Below are 26,509 nucleotides of genomic sequence, written 5' to 3'. Positions count from 1 at the left end.
TGGATCTGCTCACTGCCATTAACCTCTATTAACCTCCGAGTTGCTCAGCAAGCAGAGATTTTTATTAGCAAGCAAGGTAAGCAGAGAAGTTATACATGAACTAGGAAGAAAAAGAAAATCCCTGCCAATCAGTGACAAGAGCCTGATAAAGAATTTGGCTCTCCAAGCCAAGTGAAAGTGAGATGTGTTGAGAGCTGAATACCTATGCTCTAGCTCTTGCTGCTACCACAACATTTGAATTTTCATATGTCCAAGTTACGTCAAGGACATAGTTAAAAATTCAAGAAATTTTTAGTTGCAGCACTCCTATGAGGCAACAGACACACAGTGAAAGCAACCACTAAAGCAAATGATCGAAACATTACCTCCTCTAGACTACATTTTATGTAGGCTTGAAAATAACCTACAAATTTATTAATCCTGTTGGCCGTGACAGTGGTGCACTTTTTCACAGATGTACTGTGCTGGTATCTTGAAGCAGCAATGCCGTAGACTCCCAGTGCCTTCTACATAAGAAATAAATGCACAGGAGCGAGCATCACGGGTTAGCCATTCCAGTGTGTACGTATTGCACGTACCCAACTACACCTATGAGTTCATGACACCTGCTGAGGCGAACAGCTCTGGGAGTAACTGCAGAGTAGGAGGCTGGTATAAAATACTGTCTTAAATTAATAGGGCAGAATGTGTTCTGGGGGGTGGGGAACTCAAAACCAGTAGTAGTATGTAAATGCTCACTTCTGTGGACAGGAACTTTCATGAACTAACACTCAAGAGCTAAAGTTCATGAGCTATATGCACTGGTGTGCGGCAGTGTGTACCAATTACTCCGAGCAATAAATGCTCCTTCCTCGAGAAGATACCACATTTACGAGCTAAACGCCTTTTGATTGGGCACTGCTCTGCCGGGGATGAAAGTCCAAGGCCTTCCCAGAACTGTTGCAGAATCAATTCCAGGACTAACACACCAGCAACGTGCATGCTGGCAGTGAGGTGGCTCCAACATACCCTATTAAATCAGAAGAGATATCTTTCATGCCAAAATACCATAGTCCTAAGAATGGCTGTCAATTTATTGCCAAGTGAAGCACGGGGGATGCCAAAATGTAGTTCATCACACTAATAAAGAAATATATGTAGTGATCTAACAAAAGTACTTGATAGCAGAGGAGACCACGTGAAAGTTGTTTACATCCTATTTCTGAAATAAAACACCAAGGGACATACTTAGAAATTCATTTCAATTTGATCTACAGAGTGGGTTTTCAGTATTTTTTTTTTTCCTTCTCCTTACTGCTGTGCATGTTTCTGTAATAAGTGCATCTGCCATCAATGGCCCAATAATCCACAACAGTTATTCTGAGCTTTATTCAGAGCCATCATGTGCAAATACCGTCGTTGTTTTGGCATTGCTGGGAGGGAGCCCAGCAGAGGTGGTTTAGAAAGGACAGCGTTTTCCTGCGGGCTAACACCCCCGCCAGCAAGGCTCTCAAACACGCAGCGTTAACACTTTGCATCTCGCGCTGCAAAGGAGCTCCTGGATGGGCAACATGCCCATCGCATGGGCCCGCGCATGTTGACGCAACAGCGTCAACTCTGCAGCCTCAGAAGTATCTGAGCCAAGTCGCACACATGCACACACACCAGTGCAAATTCAGAGCACCCAAACCCACCCGCCTACAAGGCGCAGGTCGGTCAGCCACAGACGACATTGGGGGCTCAACAGCACCCAACTCCCAAGAGCTTCACAACACCAGCTCCCAGCATCGGGAGCCCCCAGGAAAGCGTGCAGTTATGTTAGGGGCTCAGGAGTCACCTCAGCGCCGAGCACTAATGCTGCTTCACAGCGCCCCGGTCGGCATCACACCGCTTCTGCGGCGCAGCTCGCTCCGTTTAACGCCCCAAGCAATACCAATTCGGGAGGCCATTGGGACCCTATTTCACACGAATGGAAAGCAGACCTATTAACACTTCCAAAAGCACTGAGGCTGGATTTGGCCCCGGTGAGACCGAGGACCTCTGTGCAGCATGGAGCGCCGAGCTCTTCAGGCAAGTAGCTCCCTGCAGCCAGCTGCGCCATAGCCTCTGCACCAGAGGTAGCTGACACGATGGGAAGTGGGGGCTAACATCATTCATACCGCGCCTGGGCTACCACTGGCAGCAGGAAAACGAGTCTGCCAAATTCTGTCCAGGCAAGGAAATTCAGACCAGGCTGCTCTGGGTACCTAACGAAGAGCTCAACACACGAGCAACACCTGACCAGGGCACTAACTCCAGCGAACAGCAGGTACCAAAAACTCAGTGTGGTCTCATTTGTTGCTCACCTGAAGTGAAGGGACCTGAGGAGTCTTCTCCTGACAGGTGAAACTGGAGCAGCCTCTTCTATTGCTGTCTCACACGACCAAGTCTCCTTATGCAAAAGCAAAGGTTTTGGGTTTGCTTTATACAGGAAGGGTGGGGGTAAAAAACCCCAACCAACCAAAAGAGAAAAACACCCCACCCAACACAGGAAGCCTCAGTCGCCCTATTCCTGACAGCTTGGTTGTTCAAGAGGGACATAAGGGCAGCTGAATCCTCTTCCTTCTTGCATCCTCAGGATCCTCCAGCAGGAGGCTTATGTGCTACAATTGCACATAACATGCAGTTGCTCTACGAGGAAAAATTTAAGAAGAAAACTATCTAGATAATTTTTTATGGTAAAAATGAAGTATATTAGGACAAAAAGTCTTCAAAGCCGTGGACAACTGACAAGAAACAATTTAGAGAAAGTGCTAAAACGAGAACAGTTTTGCTCAATTTTATCAGTATTATCAATAAAGTTATTGATGCAATTTCTAAGGAGCCAAAGCAGCAGAACTGATATATGCAAATGGAAATAACATCCTTGGTATTCTGCTAAGTTTCCATGAAAGACCATCAGATGTCTTGCAGATAGGCAATCTTACAAGGATATAAATTGTCAGAGACATATGTACAGGCCTTTGTGAAGTGTTTTATCCAGTCAGTTTTAGCTTAAGCAGAAGCAAACTCTCAAATGAAATACATAAATACTTTCCCCTTGCTTTTAAAATAGATGTACATTTAAATTTGACATTGATACTCATTTAGAAACCTCAGTGTCAAGCAATATTGAAATAGTGATTTTAGATACCTAGAATTTTACTTTCTCCAGTCCGTTCTTTTAGTATATAAATCTTGGGGACTGTGTTGGGCCCTGATTACTGAAAAAAGCCTCTTGCTATATGGATCTGTTAACAAGAGCAATGGCTTTAAACTAAAAGAGCGTAGATTTAGATTACATATAAGCAAGAAATTCTTCCCTGTGAGGGCAGTGAGGCACTGGGACAGGTCACCCAGAGAAGCTGTGGATGCCCCATCCCTGGAAGTGCTCAGGACCAGGTTGGATGGGGCTTTGAGCAGCCTGGTCTCGTGGAAGGTGTCCCTGTCCACAGCAGAGCGGTGGAACTAGATGATCTTTAAGGTCTCTTCCAACCCAAACCGTCCTGTGACTCTGTGTGCCCAAGGTCCACTCGGCTTGCGCAGGAGCTTCCCCTGACCCCTTCACAGCACTGGCCGGTCCTGGATGAGGACGAAGGGCAATGCAAACACAGCAGCTAACAGGTTAATTAATACCTGCTACAGCTGAGTTTGATCAGACCCCGGGGGGATCGGGGTGGCAGGAGCTTGGGGGTCTCTGTCCGCCCTGCTCCCAGCAGGTCGCCACCGCAGGCACCCGGGGACACGTCCAGGGGTCGGCGCATCTCCAAGGCTCAGGTGGAGAGGGAGCCTCCCGTGCCTGGGCCTGTGCCCGCTGCCGCCTGCCCTCTCACCGGCTGCCACGGAGCAGTGCCTGGCTCAGGCGGGTTTGCTGCCTGAGAACAAGTTAGGGAATCCTGAGAAAGAAATAACTTTCCTTCAGAAAGGAAAGCTTTCATTGGCTTTGAAAGAGGAAAAAAAGGACAACTCACATTGCTCTCAGGCAGACAGCTACAAAGAAGCACGTCCATCAGTCTCCACACAAAGTTAACACGGGCACCATCAGGAATTTTACCTTCATAAGGACTTTAAAAAGCCCTTAAAAAAATAAGCTAAAGGGAAGAAATTAATTAAAAAGCTGACTATCTCATACACAAAGTCACATTACTTGGTCTCTTCTCTGATTCACAGTACCTCAGGAGGTGCTGAGGAAGCAGGCCAACGAGGCAGCTCAAGCAACCCGCTTCGGCCTGCAGACTGCTGCCAGGCACCAAGGGGAAAATCACCTCCTCCAGCACAGGCCCGGCACTTTTGGGCAACGCCCCCTGAAGGACCCATTCCAAAAAGCACCGATTGCTCTCCAGACACAGAGCACCGCGTAATTCAGGCCTGCTTGTCCACGTTTGTGTCTCAGGAGCTTGTAAGAACTGAAACAAAACAAATATTCTTAACGCAATTTGGGAAAGTTCAGGTGAAACAGCACGGTACCATGCTTGTTTCTGTTTCTAAGGACATCATTTCAACTTACTGAGACAGGACAAAACGTTAATCAGAAGAGCAGGAACGTTTTGTACAGGAACACGTTATTGGAATATTCCATTTTAAACACGCTCCCCAAATCAGGCAGTGATGCAAGAAGAGGCAGCTGGAAATGCCGCTGATGTTGCGACACTCCTTCAAACAAGTGTGATGAACACACGGATCACCTCGGGGGCGTGGGGAAGGAGGAGAGCTGCCCCCTCAGCACTACTGCACAGCACATCCCCCGGCACAGGCCGGAGGAACAGGCCGCGCTGCGCAGCCCACCAGTGCTGCAATCTCGCGCACGCTTCTGCCGCCAGCTCCTGAATGGGGCAGCAGCTGCCCTGCTATGTACTGAAGAGCTCGTATTTGGCTTTTTCTCCAGAACCTTCAAAGGAGCTGCACGAGTTCAGACAACCCCAACTGAAGTCAAACGTGGTCGGTGTAGCAGCTGCTCTGTCGTCCTCGCATGTGGAACAGCACAACTGCCAGGAAACGTACAACGAAGCACCTTAAGCATGCACTCGCACACGCTTCCAACGTCGTAACTGGCAGCCAAGAGCCACCCAAGAGGCACGCGCTCGCTGGGACCCCGGCAGAGGGGATACTTTTTGAGGAAATAAGCAAAAGTAGGTTTTCACCTTACGTGTGAAGGTGTGTGACCACCACCACGTGCCAGTCGTAGCCTCTGTTCACGGTGTCGCCTTTCACCAAAAAGCCCCGGCCCTCCCGCCTCCTCCAGCCCACGCACACCAGCCTGACATCGCTGGCACGCCCCTCCAGCCCCCCGGCACCGGCTGAGCGGGGTGGGACGGTACACGCTGTAGCTGGTTTTGGACCCGGAGGACTCCAGCAGCCCCAGGCTGCCCAGAGTCTGGCCGCGCAGGCCTTGCTGGCAGCCGCCAACCTCACGCTGCCGCTGCTCCTGCCGCGCTGGAGGAAGGAGGACAGCTTTGATCCACCTACAAACCCACCAGGTTTGCTGCCTTCCTGCAGTTTTGCAGAATCTCTAGGATTTCTGTCCTGCCACGAGAAGTGGCTGAAATTGGACAAAATATTCCCATGGCTTCAGGAGGAAGAGCAGGCGGGCAGTGCGCTGCGGTGCGCCGAGAGGGCAGGGGACAGCCTGTCCCTCCCCAGCTGCCCCACACGCTGGAGGGCGAGGGCCTTCAGCCAGCCTGCTGCCAGGAGCGCCTTCCCGCCCCGCTGCTCGTGAGGGAGGCGAGCAGCCCCCCGCTCCTCCTGCCTTCCCCTGGCATCCCCCCGAAGCCGCCGGCCAGAGGCGTCCTGCAGGCGTCACCGCCCCGGCCCACGCTCCGTGCCCCGGCAGCGCTGCCGCCCACGCCACCCGCCAGGGGCCAGCCCAGATGCCCCGCAGGCCCAGGTGGCTCCAGCCATACCCGCCCGTGGGGGCACGGGAATGGCTATTGGAGGAATTAAAATCATATGCAAAGCTTTCCCAGCTCCTACACTGTAAACAAATCACCCGTACATATAGAGGGAGTTCCTCTCCCAGCGCAGACGGGGCACGCACCCAGGCGGCACCCCTGAAACCGCATGGCGGCAACCAGGGCTCCTCACTCCTTGGCACAGCCGCGCAGCTCTGCGGGTCCTGTCCCCTTCGCCCACGTCGGGACAGGCTCGGCCTTTCAGCGACTCTATCCTGGAAGACAGGCTATTTTTAGAACGTTAATAAGGGAGAGGAAAACAGATCACATTCACCAGGGAACACATCTGCTGCTGTCAGAGCTTGTCCTACCTGCCACTAGCATTCTGTACTGAAAAAAGCTCACTTTTCCTCCTTGGCAGAGGGACTCTACAGCATTTCCCTCGCACTACATGGTGCAAAGCTGTGTGAGGACAACTGCATGCGTGGCACATGCTTGAGCTGCTGCCCTCAGCACACACACCACACACCAGTAATTGACTGTAAAACCACGCAGCAACATTACCTTGTCAGTTCTGGACAAGCGTGCTCTGAAACGTGGCTTTGAAATGGTCCTGTTCCCCACCTTCCAAGAGAAAGCCTAATTCAAGCTACAGCAAACGTGACGAGAAGTACAAAGGAGGTGGTTACAAGGAGGAAAAAAAAAAAAAAAAAATCTTTTGTGTTGGTGTAAATTGTCCAGGTTTTTCATTTAGCCATGTTCGCCATTCAGAGTTCAAAGTAAAAGTCGACTCTCATGTGGGTGAGTTTCCACAGGAAATCCTGCCCTTCGTTCACTCTTATCCCTAAAGAGAACCGTTTCCTTTTGCTTGAAAGGCAACTGCCTTGAATCCTATGCTGCAGCGAATACTTTTTAACACTAAATATAGATTCTCAAGGAAGGAAACATCAGGCAGACAACAAAAGCGAGGAACATTCGCAGGCACTGTGTCAGATGGTGCAGGCTCTCTGAAAACACGCCTGACTAGGAGAACACATGCTCTGTTAACACAAAGAAACTGCAGACTAATGAACAGCAGAGAGAGGAACTTTTCTCTCAAGTTTGAGAAAAATCAACCATTGCTTAAAATAAATTCTAAAAAAATCCTCAAAGCAACAAAAACATGCACAGTTCAGAAATATACCCTATTAGCACCCCAGACTCACATGATCGTCCCACTGTTCTTCTTCATGTTAATGGACATATAAACTTGCTAAATTTTGGGTTTTTAAGCACACAGACTTAGTCCAGCTCTGTAAGCCTGCACCTTTTTTTAGTTTGGAAAGTCCCCCACACGGCACAAAACACCAGCACAAAATAACGGTGCCCCTCCTTCTCTGCAGCCCCCCGCACGTCCCCAGCCTGACGGCTTCCCAGCCAAGCACGCGCGCAGTCCCGGCCGTTTGTAACAAGCCATACGCACCCGAAGCGGTTTGCCTGACCGACCCCACAGGTGAACCCACGACGCGAACGGTGCCATCTCATTTCAGCTCTGCTGTCCAACTCGCCGTGTCCCCGCCACAACGGGCGACCAAGCAGCAGCCTAAGCTAAACTGGAAGCTGCTGCACCCGTTCGGTTACTCCCCCTCAAACGGCCGGCTGGGGAAGGAGGCTGCCCCGGAGCTCGCCAAGCGCCAGCTCCCCGGCGGGCACCGGGGTTCGAGGGGTGCTCTGGCTCCCGCTTCAGACGCCAGCACCACTGCCTCCCCAGACCACCCTTTCTCTAGCTGCAGAGACGTCCCCTCTCACACAAACTTCTTCAAGCCCGTCCTTGTCAGACACCTCCCAAGCTCCTGCCAGTCGTATGCTCCGAGACCCCTCAACAAGAAAAACAAAAGAGTGCTTTTCTTGTGTAAAATAAATCTCTACTTAAACTCAAATTGAAGATCCAGTCCAGACATCTTTACTTTCACCCAAAGAAGCCCAATAAAAGTTATCTGAATACAACCTGAGGTCACAAAATGAAGCTTAATTTATTCCCTGGTCCTACCATACATGTTTAAAACAAGACGCTTTCACTCGGCAATAAACTGACAGGTCAGTGCATGAGGCAATATTCCTAGAACATTTCTGCATGGCAGCACAGCCCCACCACAGCCGCTCCCGCCCACACCTCCCGGCTCCAACGCTTTGCTCTAAATGCCACGCTCTCCTTTTTCTGTCCTTACAGACAGTTATTTCATTTGCCCTTTTTTAATATTGAAGTGTTGATACGTATTTATCCCATTTCCATTTGTCTCCCAATCAAACTCTTCAAAAACTGTTGCATTAAATCGGAGTTCAGCAGGACAGAGTACATTTCAGAAATAGCCATTTTTTCCTCAGTATTACTATGGGTACAATAGGTAAGACTGCTATGACCACCACCAGAGGGAAGTATCAAAGCTTTCATTACTCTCAGGAGAGCATACAGTCTCAGCACCATCTGAATAAAGGTTTAAAATTATCAAGCTGACTATGCATTTGCAGGTGTGGACAAATTAATCAATGAATTAAGTTATTTTCAAAAAAGTATGACCAGTGGGTAGTGACTGAAAAGGTATTAAATATCTACAGTGCTTGTGAAAAAAACCTCGGGCCGGAAAGGGGCTACCAAAAACCAAACTGGCATTTCAAAGAGAAAAACTGTCAAAGCAAGCTTCATGGGATCTACTGCACTTCCCATAGCTTTCCATCTCAATTTCCCGCACAATTTTCCATTCTTTAGGCAAGAAACTACTTGTTTGAAACTGACCAAAACCAATGGCAGCTATTAATAAAGGGTAATAACGTGTTGCTCTTGCAGTCATCAATACAAGTCTGCAAAACAAAAATGGGAATTGAGCTAAAGCACTCCTGTTTCTACAGCTGACCTCACATTCACGCTTTGCAAAATTACAGCCCAAATTACCTTTCTGCAGATTTTTACACAGTAACAGAGAAGGATCCTATTAGTCAGCAAGCAAAGGGTACAGACAGTAAAACACGTTTTTACAATATACCCACTGAAGTTAATTGACCACGGTCAAAGCAGCAGTTTATGCAGGGAACTAAGGTTACTGCTATTCAACCCACGCAACATGGTATTGGCAAACGGTTTCCAGGCATTTATTAGGCATCAAGTACAATCGGTGTTGTTAGCTCCTACAACTGCTGATTGTGTTGACTGTCTCAGCACTCAGTAGTTTCTGCTTTGTGTTTGTGGTTTATGCCTTTTGGGGGGGGTGGGCTTTTTTTAAAGGAAAACTTCAAAGCCGAGGTGAGTACCTCAGTCATCATTCCTATGAAAAATGTAATTTCTCACTGGTGGATACAGAAACTTGAAACCATGACGCAAGTGCTCTCCAAAGTATAACAACCAGAAAGCAAATGAACAAGCCCCCCAAATCTCCCTGATTTTCAGCGTGTTGCAACAGTTCCAGTACTGGCCACAACCGGCGGGGCTGGGGGTTGGCAACTCCCCCCCAGCCGCCCGATGCGGCACCGCTCGCCCCACTGCCCCGGGGAGCTGCCCCTTGCACTGCGTGACAAGGACAGAAACACCGCAAACGCCAGCCCCAGGCGTGAAAAGAAAACCATTTTCACAGCATGAGCAGCGATTTGACAGGCTGCACAGCTGTAATGAGCTCTTAGGTGCTCAGGGGTATTATGTCTACAAAGTTATTTTTCAAAGAGTCTTTTTTAGAAAAGTGAAAAGCAGTTTGTCTACCGTGCTTTATAAAAACATCTTTTGGACATACGCTTAATATTAAGTAGTACTAATTCACCCCAACAAAATCATAAAGGGTAAAGCAGGACAGTAGCTGGATAAGAGATAAATTACTGCCACATAAATAATGGCAACACGATGTCTGGGGAAACAAAGAGCTTAGCTACTGAAGCAGAAGGTGAGCAAGTTTTGCTACCCAATTGACTTCCCCGGGCAACCTTCCTTGAAGGTTTCTGTGATCTGCTTCCCATCTGATTGCACTCCTCCGTCCACCTTCGACCCAGCTTCTCATGTCACATTTCCCAGGCAAGTGCTTGGCAGCTTCACCCCCCGTTGTCATCTCCCACCAGAGGAGTCACCCAGCACCAACCACACCGTCTTAGCTCACCCCCTTCACGTGAAGTCCCGAATCACAGCCGGGAGGAGTGCCAGCCCTGGACCAGCACCCCAGCATGTCAGGCACCATAGACGGACACCTGTGCAAAAAAGACAGCCTGTGCCCCAATTAATTTTTATGTATAAGTATATAATTAAACATATATTTACATACATAAACTGTAAAAAAATACAAGATTACAGGGAGATCAGCAGGCTAGAAGTCAGCATAGAAGGCTGCTCTTTTCAGTAAACAAGCTGTTCCAACTCCTGTCAAATTTTTACAGTGTCCTCTTGAAAGTTTTTAAGAAAGTTCTGCAGATTCTTACAAGGAGGTTTCCCAAGCATAAGAGGCATCTTGGGACAGAGCAAACACATACTTCCTGGCAAATCCAGTGAGTGAGCAATCAAGACAGGAAACTTTGGTCAAACAAACAAACAAACAAACACCCAACCAACCAAAAAAACCAACCAGGAGCCAACCTCCCACTATTATTTGACAAAAATTGTCTTACAAAGGCTGCAGAAATCAAGGGAATGTTACATTAAGTCAGGCAGCTTATTCTCAAAATAAAAGAATGTGAAATAAATGAAGAGGCAAGACAAGGGGTGAAATTATCTGTGACAGACCAGGAGAATTATCTGTGTCAGTGCAGTTTGAACAGATGCCACGTGAGACAAGACTGCATTCATCATAGGTAAGGAAAAGCCTTTTACAGTCATCATGATGCAAAACAACCACATGAACAAGAGTCAGGCAGCAGGAATGACCACTAGCCTAGACTGCATGCAAAGTATTAGCAAGATTACGACTGCGCCTGAACTTGCGGAGCCAGAAAAACACCGTCTGCATTTATGTGGATAAAAGTGCATACGTGGGACTCTGGAAGAGATTCACAAGCGCATGGGGGAAGATGCCATAGGTAGAAAACTTCAAAGATATAAAGAGAAAAATATAAATGGCTAGGTTTAGCAATATACAAAATCACAGAGATAAGAACAAAAAATACGTGCAAAAGAACTAGAAGCATTCTCCAAATCGCAAAAAGCAGAACCTCTCTTCAGACAGTTTATTTCCAAACTCACCTGCACAAGAGCAGTTCCACAGCACATCAGCTACGAGATTCAACGCGGTAGAAATCTGGTCCCAATTCCACAATTTCTCGCCTCTTTTTGTAGGGAGTTGTAGCCTCCTAAAACCATTCCTGCCAGATCCAAATACTTGCCAGAATAAAAGGTCTAAGCCCCCGTGCTTTCTACATGAGCTGCACCCAGCTCCAGCCCCGTTCGCCGATGTGGCAGGGTGCTCGCAGACCCAGCTCCCGACACCCCTGCCATACTCGCCTGACAGCCGGATGGAACACGGCACCGGGCTGCCCAGTGAGGCCGTGGGGTGTTCACCCTCGGAGATGCCCAATCCCTGGGCAAAGACCCCCGAGCTCCTGCCAGCCCCAGCCCTCCTGGTCTCTGTGTTCATAGTCTTATGGGTTTTTTCTTTCCCCCTGTAAGATTGCGGCCTGCAGGTTGTTAAAGTGACTCAGGGACTTCAGAACAACTGTACGTGTCCACGCAACAGTCGATTGCACACAGAGCGATAAGCAGCAGCGTTTGGGTTGTGTCTCCCCTTGCTGAACGCTGACCCTTCCTACAGACTGTGCCGAGCTCCTTCCAGCCCCTGTACTGCCGTTCCCGCAGCGGGAGACGCACACCGCTACCGACGGGGCGAGTCCCTTGCTGCTGGAGACTCGCCCACCAGCCGCGTCAAAATAACGATTTTGGAAGTCAGAGCCTTGTCTGCTAGCCTGCCACGCGCTCTGCTCGAATTTCAGAACCGCTCCAGAAACACGCTAAAGATGGCAAATTCACACAGCAGCTTTCTTACCACCGATCCCCTCCATGGGCTCTTCACCACCGGGACACAGGGCGGGCGGCTACACTGTCATGTGCCGACTGCAAGAGTCAGTCTTGAAAGTACACTACACAAGCATGAGATATTTTAACTTTCAGTGACATAACCCACTTAAAAAGTAGAACTCTTAAGAGTTCACTGTTTTTTAAAGATTTTCTTGTACAGAAACAAGAAACTGGGGAAAATTATCTCAGAGGGTTTCCAGGATAAGAATATTTCTGAGTCAGAAAGAAAATGTAAAGAACTGTATTTCCTGTGTCTTTTTTTTTTTTAATATAGGGCCAAGAAACAGTTTTGCCTCTCAATGGCATCATTAACTCTTTAATACTGAAGTCGGCTCATGAGGTCAGCAAGATATTTTGTAACGAGGGGAAGTTTACTTAACTGTGGAAAACCCCTCAAGGCAGGACTAAAAATGCCCCTGAGGAATTAAAACACCACCAGAGCAGGGCAGCCGCTCCGCCCGCTCTCGGGACACAGAGGAGCCTCCGGCTGCGAGGCGCAGCCGCGGGCGAGGCGGGCGACCTGGGCCGCCCCAGCGGAGCTGTGCCAGGCTTCCCCCGGCACGGGGAGCAGGCACCGCAGCCCCGCGCTCCCGATGGGGACCACGGCTACGCAGGCGAGAGGGGCACCGACCAGCGCCGGCGCTGCGCTCAAGCTGCAGTTCCAGTAAGCCTGCAGAGAAGCTCCTGGCCTCGCACCACCTCACCTGCCCTGGGAGGAGGGCTGCACCCTAAACTCCTGAGCACCTTCCCCCTTCGCCCCCCCTTACACTCCCAGAACACGGGCACAAGCTACGTGGTGATTACTCGCTCAATTTCCTGACCCTCACCCTAAAAACCAGGGGCTGACGACGACTACTTTTGTTCATAAAATAAAAAAGTTCAGCCAAATTAAAATTCCGTTTTTTAAGAGAGGGAAGAGAGGTCGGGGCTTCCCCCCCCAGCTCATTACATAGGGCTTTGCTTTCTACACTCATCTTAAGAATTAGTCACAAGACACAGCCGGGAATAGAGACTTTCTATTTAGAAGTTACATCTCTGGAATGTTTTTCCTTACTGTAACATGTTTCTCACTCAAAGAAGAGACACGATGAAGAGAAGTGATGTTACATGCTTTTTCCCAGAATTATTGAACTCTTCTGATCTACTGTACATATACAGTTTGGCATCCTAGACTAGAACAAACACATGCTTGACAGTTAAAATGCAAGTCAAGCACTGCAAGAATATGTATTCTGGGTCTTGCTTATCCTCAGTGTTTCAAAGGGAAAAAAAAAAAATCACTCCACATTTGTAACTGAACATTCACCATCAACTGAATTCTGTTGTTGAAAATACAGACTTTTCTTCGGGCGGGGCGGGGAAGACGACATCTTCAGATCAAAAACTTACTTTCCATCTCAAAAAACCTCCTGTAATTACAAGCAAGGGTGTGTCCGCCACGGGGACGGGCCCCTGGGTGGGCAGGTGGACCTCCACACCGGTGAGCAGCTCTGGGGCTCCTCCAGAGGAGTCCGAAGCTGGCGTGCTTGCCCCGCTGCCGCTAAGGTGTAAAGTAACAAACACACACACACACAAAAGCCAATTTCCACGAGCATTTTTTGGACACATTTAATGAAGCGGTAGGCTTGATTCAACACTGAAACCCAAACGAGCAGTATCACGAGGCATCAGTGGAAATCTCCTGACAGCCAGCCAGTAATAATACTTTTACAGCCAAAATTTATTCTGCATTCGTGGCTCCAGAAATTCAAAGCCACTATGGAAAATTTTGTATATTTAAACCTAACTATTAAGAGATATCCTGTTTGAAATGAGGTAACACCTCTATTTTTCTCTGTCACAAGGAAGTGCACTTCACCTAGTATCAACATTTCTGAACGGCGCTGGAATGGCCCTTTTCCTGTTTAGGAAAACGGGCTTCGGGCTCAAGTTAGACTCTGACAAAAAGTAAAGATTACTTCTATTGACTGTTTCCCCTTGAAATTTTTTTTTTTCATATTTTGAAACATTCCAAATGCGTAATAGGTCACACTGGGAAAAGAAACCTCGAGCTTTCTCTGACCACTCCAGTGAGATTAAACTGGAATCCGCTCGCTGGGTACCACAACTCAAGGATGCACTTCAAGAGACCGCTGCAAGTATGACGGCACACTTAGAAGAACAGTTTTAAATGTTTTTTTTAAATGTTTCTCTTTGAGGTTGCTGGAAACATCTATTTATCCTGCGATAAGTGAACCACTATAAGAAAAGCAAAAGGAAAACTGTCCTTGCGTTTGGGATTGAGAATTAAGACCATCAACACAGCCGCCATTCCCCTGGCACAGGCTGAGCCGGGAAATTGCCCCACATCCCTCAGGCTGGAGCTGCTGCCTCCCGACAGCTCGCCCGAGGAGAGGGCCCACAACGGGCGCGAGGGAGGAGGACGAAGGCTGCACCTCAGGAACACCGTCCCCGAGCAGCACCGCGCAGGGACGCAGCTGCTGACCAGCACTGCTGACGCACTCTCGCCACTCAGTTCTTGGACAGTTAAGGACAGCTCATTTTTTTTTTTTCTAGAGGGAAAACACCCCTGCAAGTGAGCATGAACAACTCAAAATTACACAGCCACTACGAAGGAACAGTCGGAAGGCAGACATGAAAAACAAAAAAATACCACTACACTGTAACACTAGGTATTTTAAATTTATTCTGCTGAATCTCTCACAATAGCTGTAGACCCAGAGACAACATTTACAGCAACCCCACTAGAATAAAGCAGGTTTGAACTGACTTTATTCACCAATCTCTCTCTTGTCCCCCCTCAAAAAAAAAACAACACACAAAAAAACCCACAACACCAAAAAAGAAAAAAGCCACAGGTTGTAGCAGCAAAAACCTCATGATTCGAGTTGTTAACATCATTGAATATTTACACCAACTGGAGTGTGGCACTGACATCAAAGCAGTGGATGTCCCAAGAGAAACCCCATGCAATCCCAGAGAGGAGCACCCACCAAGGCCTCCCGCCCCAGACTGGCCCCAGGGCTGACGGGAAGGTCTCCCCTCATCCCCACACTTGGGGAGCACAGAGCGTCTCCAAGGGGACACCCTTCCTTCCTGAAGGAAGCTCACTCTGACTCATCCCAAAAGCCAGCGGAAAGAGCATCCTCTTTTGGGGAGATCCTGTCCTTGGGAGGCAGACAAAAGCAAAAAGCCAGAAGCCAGCAGAGGAGAAGATGCCGCACCACCGCTGAGGAGAGCTAGGAGGGCATTTTCAGGTAAGAAGAACCCTAATCAGCCTGCATAGGGAAAATTAAACCACGAGACTACATAAAGCCAACCCTACCAGAACAGCAGACAGGCCACCTTCCTACGTCCGCAAGCAATGCCGCACCTTCCCCGGCACGGCCCGTCCAGGGTGGGCTGGCCCTGCGGCAGAGCGGGGAAAGCAGCACAGCCACCCGGGTGTCGGGACGCTCGGACCGTCAGGTTGGACCTCAGTCCCCAGCTTGTCCCCGCGCTCCTTTGTGCCTGGACTCGGATCTGGCATGCGGCAGGCGGTACCCTTGGCACAGAGGCCAGGAACGACACGGCTAGCGGGACTCAGGTGACAAAGCGCACGGACACAAGCCAGTCACACCACTGGGCTGAGACATCACGTCCTGCTTCCAGGCACGCACAGCAGACAGGACAGACATGGAAAACACACTATTCCCCTGCCTTTCCTCCTCCCAAAGCTTCCCCGGCGGCGAGCGCAGTGCTAGGCTGCTTGCTTGCGGCAAAAGACGCAGCAGAGAACCGCTTGTTTCCCACCCTTCCGAGGCCTGACGGTCTGCTTCCGAGCTCAGGCATGTGGAGCCGCTAACGTCATCCTCGGCAAACACAGCAGACTGCCGCGTGCGTTTGACTGCCCTCGAAGCTGGCATCCCCCGAAGAGGTCACAAGTATTATTTATTAAATAATACTTAAAAGATGCACACTATTTCTTGCAATATCAGACTTTGCTCACTGAGAAGAGTGTCAATATCAGACTTTCTCTACATTAAGATTTTTCACCGTGCAACAGTTTTCTGCATTGAAAAACTATTCTCCACCTCATAGTACCTCACAATGCACCGATACAATATAGTCCATTCCAGAGGGGAAAAAAAAGTTATGTAAACTGTCAAATCCTACAGCAATTAATTCACAATCACATGAATTTCGTTTACACAACGACAACTCAAATATGTTTCCATCCTTGAAACAGATTTCAGTGCTCAGAGCAAACTCAGCACTAAAAACTTGGTCTCTCACCAATGCAAGCCTTTGTGAAAGAGAGCAGTAGCTGACATTTCACAAACACACCCACGGCAAAAGCAGCCCTCGGCAGCCACCTCGCAACGCAGGGCTGCTGGCGTGCCAGCCGCGGCAGAGCAGAGCGCGGCCGCGCTTCCCATCCACCCCAAAAACCACGGGCCGCTTCAGCGCAGGAGCGGAGAGCGGCGCAGTCTTGCGCAGCTTTCTGGAGACAAAGAGAAGCTTTAAAAGGTGACCTGAATGCTAACCTGAACTTCAGATCCTTGAGAAAGGGAATTTGCCCCCCAAAAACGTAAGCCCAGAATACTTTTTTTACCTGTAAAGCCAAATATAAGTGAAGGCACTATACTCGGTATTTTAAAATCCAGCTGAATGAGTGAAAACTCTTTTTCCATTCTCTTCTTACAGCCATTTTGCATGCCTAACTGTCTTTTGCTCCCTGTTAAGTTTTCACACAAAGCGTTTTCCATAGTTACACAAGACTTACTCTTAAATGCAGTTAGATTAACTTTTATTCAATTAGTTAAATAATTAATTCTAGTTAGTTTCATTGTTAACTAACTCTTAGTATCTGGTATATACAGGCTGTCAGACACCTGTTTTACATCTCATTGAAGCCAAAACATTTGGGTATACTGGGATTAGCTACACCAATCCTGGTACGTTGTTTGATCTCAGAGGTCACCACAATCCCATCAAAAGAGAAGCCTCAAACTTTCTCCCACAATTTTCTTAGATTGCCTTTTCTAGGGTTAAAGAGATCAATATTCCACCCACCCAGCCAGTTCAGGCATCTTTGTATGACAAGTACATCTTGAAGAAGTAGTAGACCTCAGTATCAGTTCATCTGATTTTTCACTTATTTTATTTTCAAAGACAGTTCAAAGTGACAGGGCACAGTTTAATACAGCCAAAGTAGATCTGATCTTGTTTTCAATCATAACTTGCCTGTCAGAGATCCTTAAAAGGCACCCCAAGTTTCTGAACCATACTAAAACCCCAGAATTTTCCCCCCATCCTCCAATTTCTAGTCTTTAATAGAAGGATATTAGTTGTAGCGATCATTTCACAGTATATACTGATTAAAGTCCAAAAGATAGTCAACGATGAAGTTGTGACCACTCCTGAGGGCTTAAAAGGGTTCTGGACGGTACAGTCCTCCCCGTTTTTGAGTCTTCTCCGATGACTGATGCATGAAGCTGCAGTATGCTACTCCAGAGTCGACAGCAGCAGCCTCTAACTAGAAATTAGGGCACGACAACAAGGAAATCTCAGCAGGCTAGGGAAAATGAGGATATTGTTACAGAGCAATTAATTTCCCCTTAGAGAACCAACTTGGTTATTTCTAGCCTCTTCATTAAAGCAGCCTGCAAGTAGCCTTTCAGGATCCCCCTTGCATCTCCACCACCCAGGTAGCTTTTTTTGCTCCCGAGAGTCGTATCGCAGCCTGCCACGCCGAGGGTGACCAGCAGTTGCCCAGTTACTGTGCGCCAGAGCACGGACCAGAGCTGCGTTCCAGCTGACCGCAGGGTCTGCATCAAAGAGAGTTTATTTTAATGGGTCCCATTTTAACCAAAATGGCAGAGCTCTGACAGGTATCCTTAGACATATGCTTCATGTGCAGCTATACAGTCAGAATATAATTCAGGATGAAAACAAAAGATTCAAAGCAAAATCCCAGTCCGGGCTCCCCGACCATCCAGACAGGGCTCCTCATCAGCACAGTCCCATGCAGATCAGATGACACTGACAAAAAGCAATTAATGAAGTGGCCTTGATTATACGTGCTCAACTTTGTTCCACAGTTCAGCTACAATATATTGTATTTACAGCCCAATGAGAGGGGTGAATACAAACAGATTCTCAAAACCTAAACAGATCCATAGCACATACATAAAATTAATCATTAATACTTCACTAAGACTGGGAGAAGCAGTCCTCAGGGGAGCAATTTGATCTAACCAAACCAAATTCCAATTATAGACTGCAAATCCACTCACTCAAAAGGAATGATATGTCTCTCTCGCGCTATATATATAGGGAGGTGTGCATGTGTATATATACCTATATAGATAGAGATGTGTGTGTATGTATATATATCCTTTGAAGAATTAAAGTCCTTGAGGTGCAATTGTGGCCCTGGCAGAGTTTTGCATGACCCCTGTTGCTCTAATGGCGAGACCACCCCCGTGCTGCCTGCGGTTAACTACGCAGTGGGGTGACACCATGACTGTGGCTCTGCGTGAGGCTGGGTTAAACAACCTGGCACCACTGGCGAGACGACGCTGCACACAGCCTGCACAACACTCCCTGCCTGAATTTTGTAGCATTCTTTCACACCCTTGAAAAGTTTACACTGAATAGCAGTGGAAACAAGTGTACATTAAAACTAGCTCTGCCAACTCTAAGGTAAAGATTTCAAAGACCTTTAAAAAGCAAGCAAGTTGATACTGGGCCCCTCACTACAAGAAGGACGTTGAGGTGCTGGAGCGTGTCCAGAGAAGGGCAATGGAGCTGGGGAGGGGTCTGGAGCACAAGTCTGATGAGGAGCGGCTGAGGGAACTGGGGGTGTTCAGTCTGGAGAAGAGGAGGCTGAGGGGAGCCCTCATCGCTCTCTACAGCTGCCTGAAAGGGGCTTCTGGTGAGGTGGGGGTTGGTCTCTTCTCCCAAGTAACCAGCGATAGGACAAGAGGAAACGGCCTCAAGTTGTGCCATGGGAGGTTTAGACTGGATATCAGGAAAAACATCTTTACTGAGAGAATGGTCAAGCATTGGAACAGGCTGCCCAGGGAGGTGGTGGAGTCACCATCACTGGAAGTGTTCAAAAACATATAGACATGGCACCTCGGGACATGGTTTAGTGGGCATGGTGGTGTTGGGTTGATGGTTGGACTTGATGATCTTAAAAGTCTTTTCCAACCTTTATGAATCTATGGTAGGGTCAAAAATTAATTACATCAATTTTACTTCCAATTATCTATCAATTCAGGTTCAATTTTTACATGGTTAAAATATGAGCAGTAAAGGTCTAAGAGCATCGTTCCATATTTACAAAAGGAAAGATGTTAATTTTTACTTAAAAAAACCTTAACCGGTACTTTAAAAAAGTTGAATTTCCTGGTAAACTTGGAAAACTAAAATATTGCCTTTTTTTTTTTTTAATGCTTCATTCACAGTTCCAACATAATCAGGGACAAAACCACTTAACTTAGTAGTCTGAAAAGCCGAAGTCAAGGTTACTCATGAAATACCCTCTAATTCCAGCAGAGGTGAAACTGGAAGCAGTTCTATGTTTACAGAACAGAAGGATATTGTTAAACCCAAGAGACTGCTATTCAGAGCTCTTCAGTGGACCTATTAAATAGAACTACTATTAACAGAAAGGAGTAGTGAAGAAGAAAAGCATCATTGTTCCCACATTGACCAAATCTTGCATATACTGTGATTATGTTAGCAAATACTTAACAACACAACCACTAAGGAGTCACAGTCTTTGTGTCTTCTGGAGCTATGGAAACGTGTCATTATGTTTTTACTTCACTTGCAGAAGGCTCTCACATACAAAAATACATTCCTTCCTACCCATTTTTTCTTGATAAAACAACAACAAAATCCTGATTATTTCCACTTACTGTTGACAGGAGTGAATCTACTGGATTTTCTCTGAACGAAACTAAAAGGCAAGATGCACTCCAGCCTTAAAACAGCTGCTTAGCCCACAAGATCAAACTGTAACTACTGTGAACACTGGTGCTCAAAATCAACCGATTCTTTCCAAAGTCACTTCTACTAAACTATGTTACTTGCTAATACGATATAAAAGTGCAGAGACATAGCATTTTTACCTGAAGACCTCATAATATCTTGTAAGTGTGATGTAACGCATTAAATGCACATTGCCACCATAGGAAATAGAGCACATATAGCAATTAAAATAATTTAAAAAAAAGAAAAAGATTGAGGATTTAGGCTCCAAGCCTATTCTGGGACTTCTGAAGTGCTTTAGCTTGCATTTTACCCTGCATTATCCAACATACACTATTTTCCACAAAGACACAAAGCACTTAACGTAGAACTTAATAGCATCCAAGGCTAAGCTAAAACAGGCATTGAACTTACAGGCCAGACTTTGAACTGTTTCTCAGGCATTTGCCATTCCCAAGCAAACAACTTTGTCAGGCTGTAAATGACCGGAGTGGCAAGAGCACGAGAGCAGCAACAGGGAAATTCCAGCATGCTTCAACCAGGAGGACAGAGAAACACACGCTACAAAAGATCCCCAGATTTGACTTCTGCTTTTCTTTAAAGGGTGTTAATCCCCAAACACCCCTCTCAATTATTTCACAAGATCTAAAATAAGTTTTCTACATATCCCAAATGCACACTCGTATCAGCTGACCCTAGGTAGGTCTCCCCCTTACTTGAGGCAGTTCCTCCAGGTTTTCCTCAGTCTGAAGATTGCTTTACAACCTGGTCAGCAATGGCTGCCTCTTCATTGTATTTTAATTCAGGTCAGGTGTGATTTGGAACCAAGTCTCCCAGCTGGTCTCACTCGGCATGTGTGGGCTTGCAAGCAGCCATGGAGCGCAAGGACTGCAGAGGAGCAGCCAAGTCATTTCTGCAAACTTTCACAAGCTGTCACCTATTTTGCCTCCCCTACAGTGCTTCAGCTCTGCCTCGCTTGCAGAGATGGCCCAGGCTCATGGTGCTCCGTATGCTACCAATACAGCTGTTCAGCTGGGTGGTGGGGATGAGACACAGATCGGGGCTCATGAGCTGAAAAGACCTGCCCTAAAATTCCCCCCAGTTTTCCCAGTGGCTTCCTCTAGGGGAAGTCCCATTTCTGTGATGGTACTCAAAAGCAAGTTAGGGAAAAACGGTCCTTGACAGTGCATTAATCAACATACATATGTATCTGAAGGAATTCTACAGGGAAAACTGGAAAATATCTGCTTGGTCTTTCTACACTGTGGAAATGCTCTTAAGTTCTGCATAAAATATTTTATACGTAATATAAAATGATTCTGATATTATATTGGTTCCCCAAAAACACAATGTATAATCAAATAAAACACAAGTCACAATGGGTATGGAAAATAACACAACCTTAGCTTTAGAGCATGCAAACTTTACAACAGTAGTTTTGTATTTCACATAACAGTTCACAAAAAGAAAGACCACCACCCCAAATATAAAATAAGTATTCCATGTTTTGAATTAGTTTGTCTAGGCATTAGCCAGATTGCCACATGCACACCAAACTCAAGAACCATCCAGATTTACCTCATTGCTGCTGACAGAGAGGGATTCCCATGGAGACCTGACTCCTGCACCGCAATGTGCAGCCAACCCAGGCAGATGCTCCCAGCCACAAACACCATGCAACATCAAAAAGCTGTCAAAAAAGATCAAGCAGGAAAACATCCCACAGAAGTCACCATCATTACAGTGAGCACAACCTCGGCGAGCAGGACTCCGCCAAATGCCCACTTCCCATCGGATGAACCCGGACGCCTCCTGGAAAAGGCAGTTTCCATGCACGCAGTCCAGCTTAGTGTCCCAGCCTTCAGTGCCGGGCTGCTGTCATACACCCTAGTTAGGGACGATTTATCTGCTTTCTGGTATGCGTAATGGTAGCTCCCTCACTCAGCTTTGGTAGAAGAGCAAAAGGAAGACATAAACTTAACAGGTAACAGGTATGGGTTTTATCACTACATTTAGAGTCTAAGCTTCAGGTTTAAAATATCTTCTCATCAGCTGTATTAAAAGCAGAGAACCATTCCTGTGATGTCAATACCCAGCATACAGTTTATGTCCAAATGGTTTCTGATACTGCTGCACAGAAACCTCAGCTCTACAACAGCTAAAATCAGCAGGAAGTCTGACATCCCGAGCACGAATGCACTTGAAGAGAACTGCCCAAAGGAACTCCAGCTGCTCCAGTCCCAACACCAAGTTTCAGTTTCATTGTCTTTTGATTTCCCTTCTTTGCACAGTGCCAGATTTAAATTTTTATCTGATGTCCAGATGGCTAGTTCTTGAACACAAGTTTTAATTACAGCGGTATAAAATTAAACCCCAAGAGTATTAGAAGTATCCTTTCTAAACGTATGTGCTGGTTAGCTTAAGATTTAGCTTCTTAATGTGTTGGACACAAACTTTTTAGGTACTATTAAGAATTACTTCTAAAAACAATCCATCAGAGTAATGAGAATAACCCTTGCGTTAGGGAGGACCTTTCACCTTCTTGAAAACATCCCGAAAGTGTAAATGCTTAAGTGCTAATAAGACAACCAGAACACACAGAGCCACCCCATCCTTCACTCGCGCCATCAGGTATTTAGCAGAATGAAGATCCCCAGCAGCGTTTAGGACCCCATTTTAGCTGAGGAATGCACACACAGAGTCCCACCCCTTCTCACTCTCCTCCTGCAGCTCCCAGGCTAGCTCCTGCCCCCGGCGCACCTTCGCCCTTCACCCCTCTCGGTCAGGGCCAGTGGCCGGGCCCCCAGCTTTCTGCAAAGTGGCTGACACCATCTTTAACCCAGAGAAAGCTCTCGTTGCCTCTGGATGCGCCTCATGCTTGTGGCACCCCTCCGCACGGGAGAGGATGGCCAGACCCGGTGCTCAGCAGCCAGGCTCCTCGGGGCCGCGCACAAGCCCAGCGCCTCCGGGAGGGATCGGGGAGGGGACCCGGCCTCGGCGGCCCTGCCACATGCAGCATCTCCCCAAGACACCCGTCACCAGCAGCGGGCACCAAGCGCTCGGCCCGTCTCTGGCACCACCGCTGGCCCAAAGAGCGGCAACAACTCGGGAAGGCTGGCATGCCTGCAAGACCAGGGAGCACAAGCTGCCGTGGGCAGAGCCACCGCAGTGCTGCTGGGACCCGCCAGGCCACGAGACCCAGCGTCCCAGAACGCGGGCAGGAAGCGTTTCCGTTGATGCTTGGGAGGGATGGCAAGGTGCTGGCAAGTTCGGAAGCCGGTGTACTCGGATCGTGGCAGGTAGCTCCTGGAAAGATGCCGGTGACACCACTGAGGCCCCTCCACCTTCCCAGCTGCTGCAGCTCAGCTAGGGAAGCTAAAAATACTTTACTTTCTAAAAATTACCTTTCCATATAAGGAAGAGCTGTCGTTACTACAGAGATGTCACCACGCAGTCACCACAGAGCGTGAAGCTGGCCTACGTAACCATGACTGGATGGAGAGGGCCCCTGAAATAATCTTCTTAGGAAGGCGGGACCGTGGCTGCAGCTGGGCTCACCACTACAGCCAACGCCGCCGCCGGAGCCACGCGAAGGCACCCAGGACTCTCGGCCCAGGCGCCCACCGGCGCGGGGAGAAGGGAGGAGACACCCCGCTGCGGCCAGCGGGTCTGCCCCGCGGCGTCACCCACAGCCGGGTCCTGCCGCTCCTCTCCCAAAAGCGAGGCCCGACGCCAGCCAGCCCTGCCCGAAGCGCCTTCAGGCAGCAGACGCAGCCAGGGCCGAAGCCCTGGCCTGGAGGAAGGGCTGCGGGCGCGGCGCGAGCCCCCACAGCCGCCCCCGCCGCGGCAGCACCGCGCTCCCCTGCCCGGCGCGGGAGGAACACGCCCGGCACACGCGCCGCTATATGCGCATTCCCTTAACAAACTAACAGCAAATTTTTTTTTTTTTTAATCAGTACATACTGATATTCCCTCTTTATACAGCAGCAAATACCCACAGAAAACAGTGCTTTATATTAAAGAGTATTCTGTAAAGTATTATTAGAGTGCCAAAACATTAACATGTGACCTTACCTACAAACAATTAATCCTGATAGACAACTATGCAGGATCCACTTCATTTCCTACCTCACTGCTAAACACAGGAACTCCTAAAAGCCGGTAATACTGCAGGTACAGCCGCCCCAGCAACGCCAACAGGTTCAGACCAAATATTGACAGGCTATGTTCCTCGCGGTACAGAGCTGACCCATTTTGAGTTTTTCGAAGCTCAAGAAGAGAACGTCTGGGATGTTTCAAAAGATTTGTCCTATTTTAGCATGAGTTTGAAAATTTCAGTCCTACTGCTCTATTGATATGAGAGCAGCAGGAAAAATGCTAAGAGAGGGTGGTATAGTGTAAAAATGAGGACATCTACAGTAAGAGGATCCCTGGAGAAAAAAGGAAAAAAAAAAAATCACTGCGTAGAAAACTCAGATTAATACATTCCCTGGGCAGCCTCACAGAAAGCTCGATATTCCAGCTATCAGTAAGAGATATCAGAAGTAGGTAACAGAATGGTTTTGAAATAGTAAACTATCAGATTTCCAAAGTCCATAATCAGTATAAAAAGCAAACGGATACAAAGTCAAGCCCCCTCTCCTCAAATGGTGACACTCGGCAGCTCCGCGCTGCACCCACCGAGTCAGATGCCTCTGCGCTTCCTCGCAGGGCCAGGGGCCAGAGAGACAGCCTTCACCCGAGCTCTCCGTTTTAGAGAGTATTACCTCCGTTTACTGGACCCGCTTTTAGAAGATTCGATTTCAAGAGACTTTTAATCAGTTCAGTTTCAAGGAGGTTATCAATAACAATAGTGGCAATCATTTTAATTAATTCTTCCGGCATGAAAAGCTCAGTACACATTTCCTCACCCAGAGGAAAAAGGGTGAAAAAATACACAATCAGTCACAATGTGATGAATTCCTGACAGGTCTACAGGTAACGTGACTGGACATTCTGTGTGCAGGAAAAAGAGCAGGAGTCTTCCCCTTGCATTTAAAGTCAATGTTAGCAAACACTGAACACAAGGGTGAAAATCAGACCGACTTTTTAAAGCTTGTATGTTCACTGGAATATGCCCACTCTGCGTGGAAGAACAGCCAATATGCTTATACAGGGCACATTTCAGTGTGTCATTTCTTTGCTTAGTTTCCAAATGGTTCACATGCCACCCACAGCAATGCCACTTATCCCAAAAGGTAGAAGCCAAGGCTGTCTTAAACTGAGCATCCAGAACCATTCATTAAAATCCATACTTAATGGAAATTTTCAAATTAATCTCTCATTTGGTATCATGTATGAGAAGCTTGAATATGATGCCATGTGAAGTTTAACAAGCTTCTGGATTTCTGTAGACTCTAGAAATCCAGCAACTCTGACTCTCTTAGAGCCTCATTCTTCAATAATTTAAACAGGCAGCCTCTTTTTTTTTTTTTTTTAATAAAAAAAAGCATTTCTCATTCCTCTCAGCACATACAAAGCTTCCGTGATAGCTTTCCCAAAGTTCAAAAGGAACCACGAGATCACAGCTAGACTATGATAAATTTCACCCACATTCCCATATATTGGCTGCAGAAGGATTAGTAAATTAAATATTGCTATTCTCAGCAGATTAGATTGTTGAGAGAAAACAGATGCTAGGAGAGCTGGAAGTATCATCGCTGCCGAGGGCTCCTGCAATGGCTGGGAATTAATTAGGTGAGATAAGAATGAAGATGATCATATAAAGCAATCCACACGCTTTGCTGTGGATAAAGGGGAAAAACAGCAAAGAGCTTTGCAAAGCCTATCTGCTGGCACATCTGAAAGTGAGCTTAACCCCAAAACAGATGAATAAAACATGCTGGCTAGGCATCTGAGAAACAGGTATATTGGTAGCACTGGTGGGGAATGCCTTGTAGGACAAGTCGAATCGCTCTTCCCTTCACCAGCAAGAAGGGAGACTTCTCAGCACTATCTTTTTCATGCCTAAGTGTTGGTAAAGAGCAACCAAGTTCCTTGTCCATTTGCCTCTCCAGAGTCCTGGGAATAGCTCTGGTCCCATCTCCTCTGCAATCACTGGTGTTCACCATCGTGGAAATCTGCATCTTGGGATGAACTGGGGAAGAGCCCTGGATATCCCACTGGACCTGTTCCGATTGTGCCACTTTGATTGTCCTGTTTTGACAATACATTGTTTCAAGAAAAAAAAGGAAAGAATCAACTTACAAAGCACAGCCGTAATCTGTATTTGTAAAGATATACGGGTGGGAAGTAGTGGGGAGGAAGGCTAGAAGAAAAAAAAGCAGGCATTAAGTTACTTCCAAATTGGTGAGATGATGACAGAGACTTTGGCTGAATGAGGTTGTTTCCTGCCCAACAAAATTATGTCACACCAAGTGCATCTCAAACACACAACACTGTACGCAGCCACAAAGTTTTTATATGGAGCTTTGTTCTGCAGAATTTCACTAAAGATTTCATCTGTTAAGACACAGTCTATGTCCCACAGATAGCTGCTGCTGCAACTACTTTCCAAAGAGAAGGACTTCTCAGAATTTCAGCAGTCACTATGGCACAAGACAACCACTGCAGAAGGTGTAAAAAA

At 47.4% G+C, this 26,509-nt stretch overlaps 1 protein-coding gene across 1 annotated transcript in view; it reads right to left on the bottom strand.

The window, feature by feature from the left end:
* Window positions 1-26,509, bottom strand: part of INPP5A (inositol polyphosphate-5-phosphatase A) — a gene marked incomplete at both ends in the record, with an annotated part of 254,642 nt that overhangs the window by 206,375 nt on the left and 21,758 nt on the right. The window lies entirely within an intron of this gene.

This window comes from Phaethon aethereus (genome assembly GCF_964289735.1).
Source record: "Phaethon aethereus genome assembly, chromosome: 7".
In the NCBI taxonomy this organism is placed as follows: domain Eukaryota; kingdom Metazoa; phylum Chordata; class Aves; order Phaethontiformes; family Phaethontidae; genus Phaethon; species Phaethon aethereus.
This window is presented reverse-complemented; position numbering and strand designations above follow the sequence as displayed.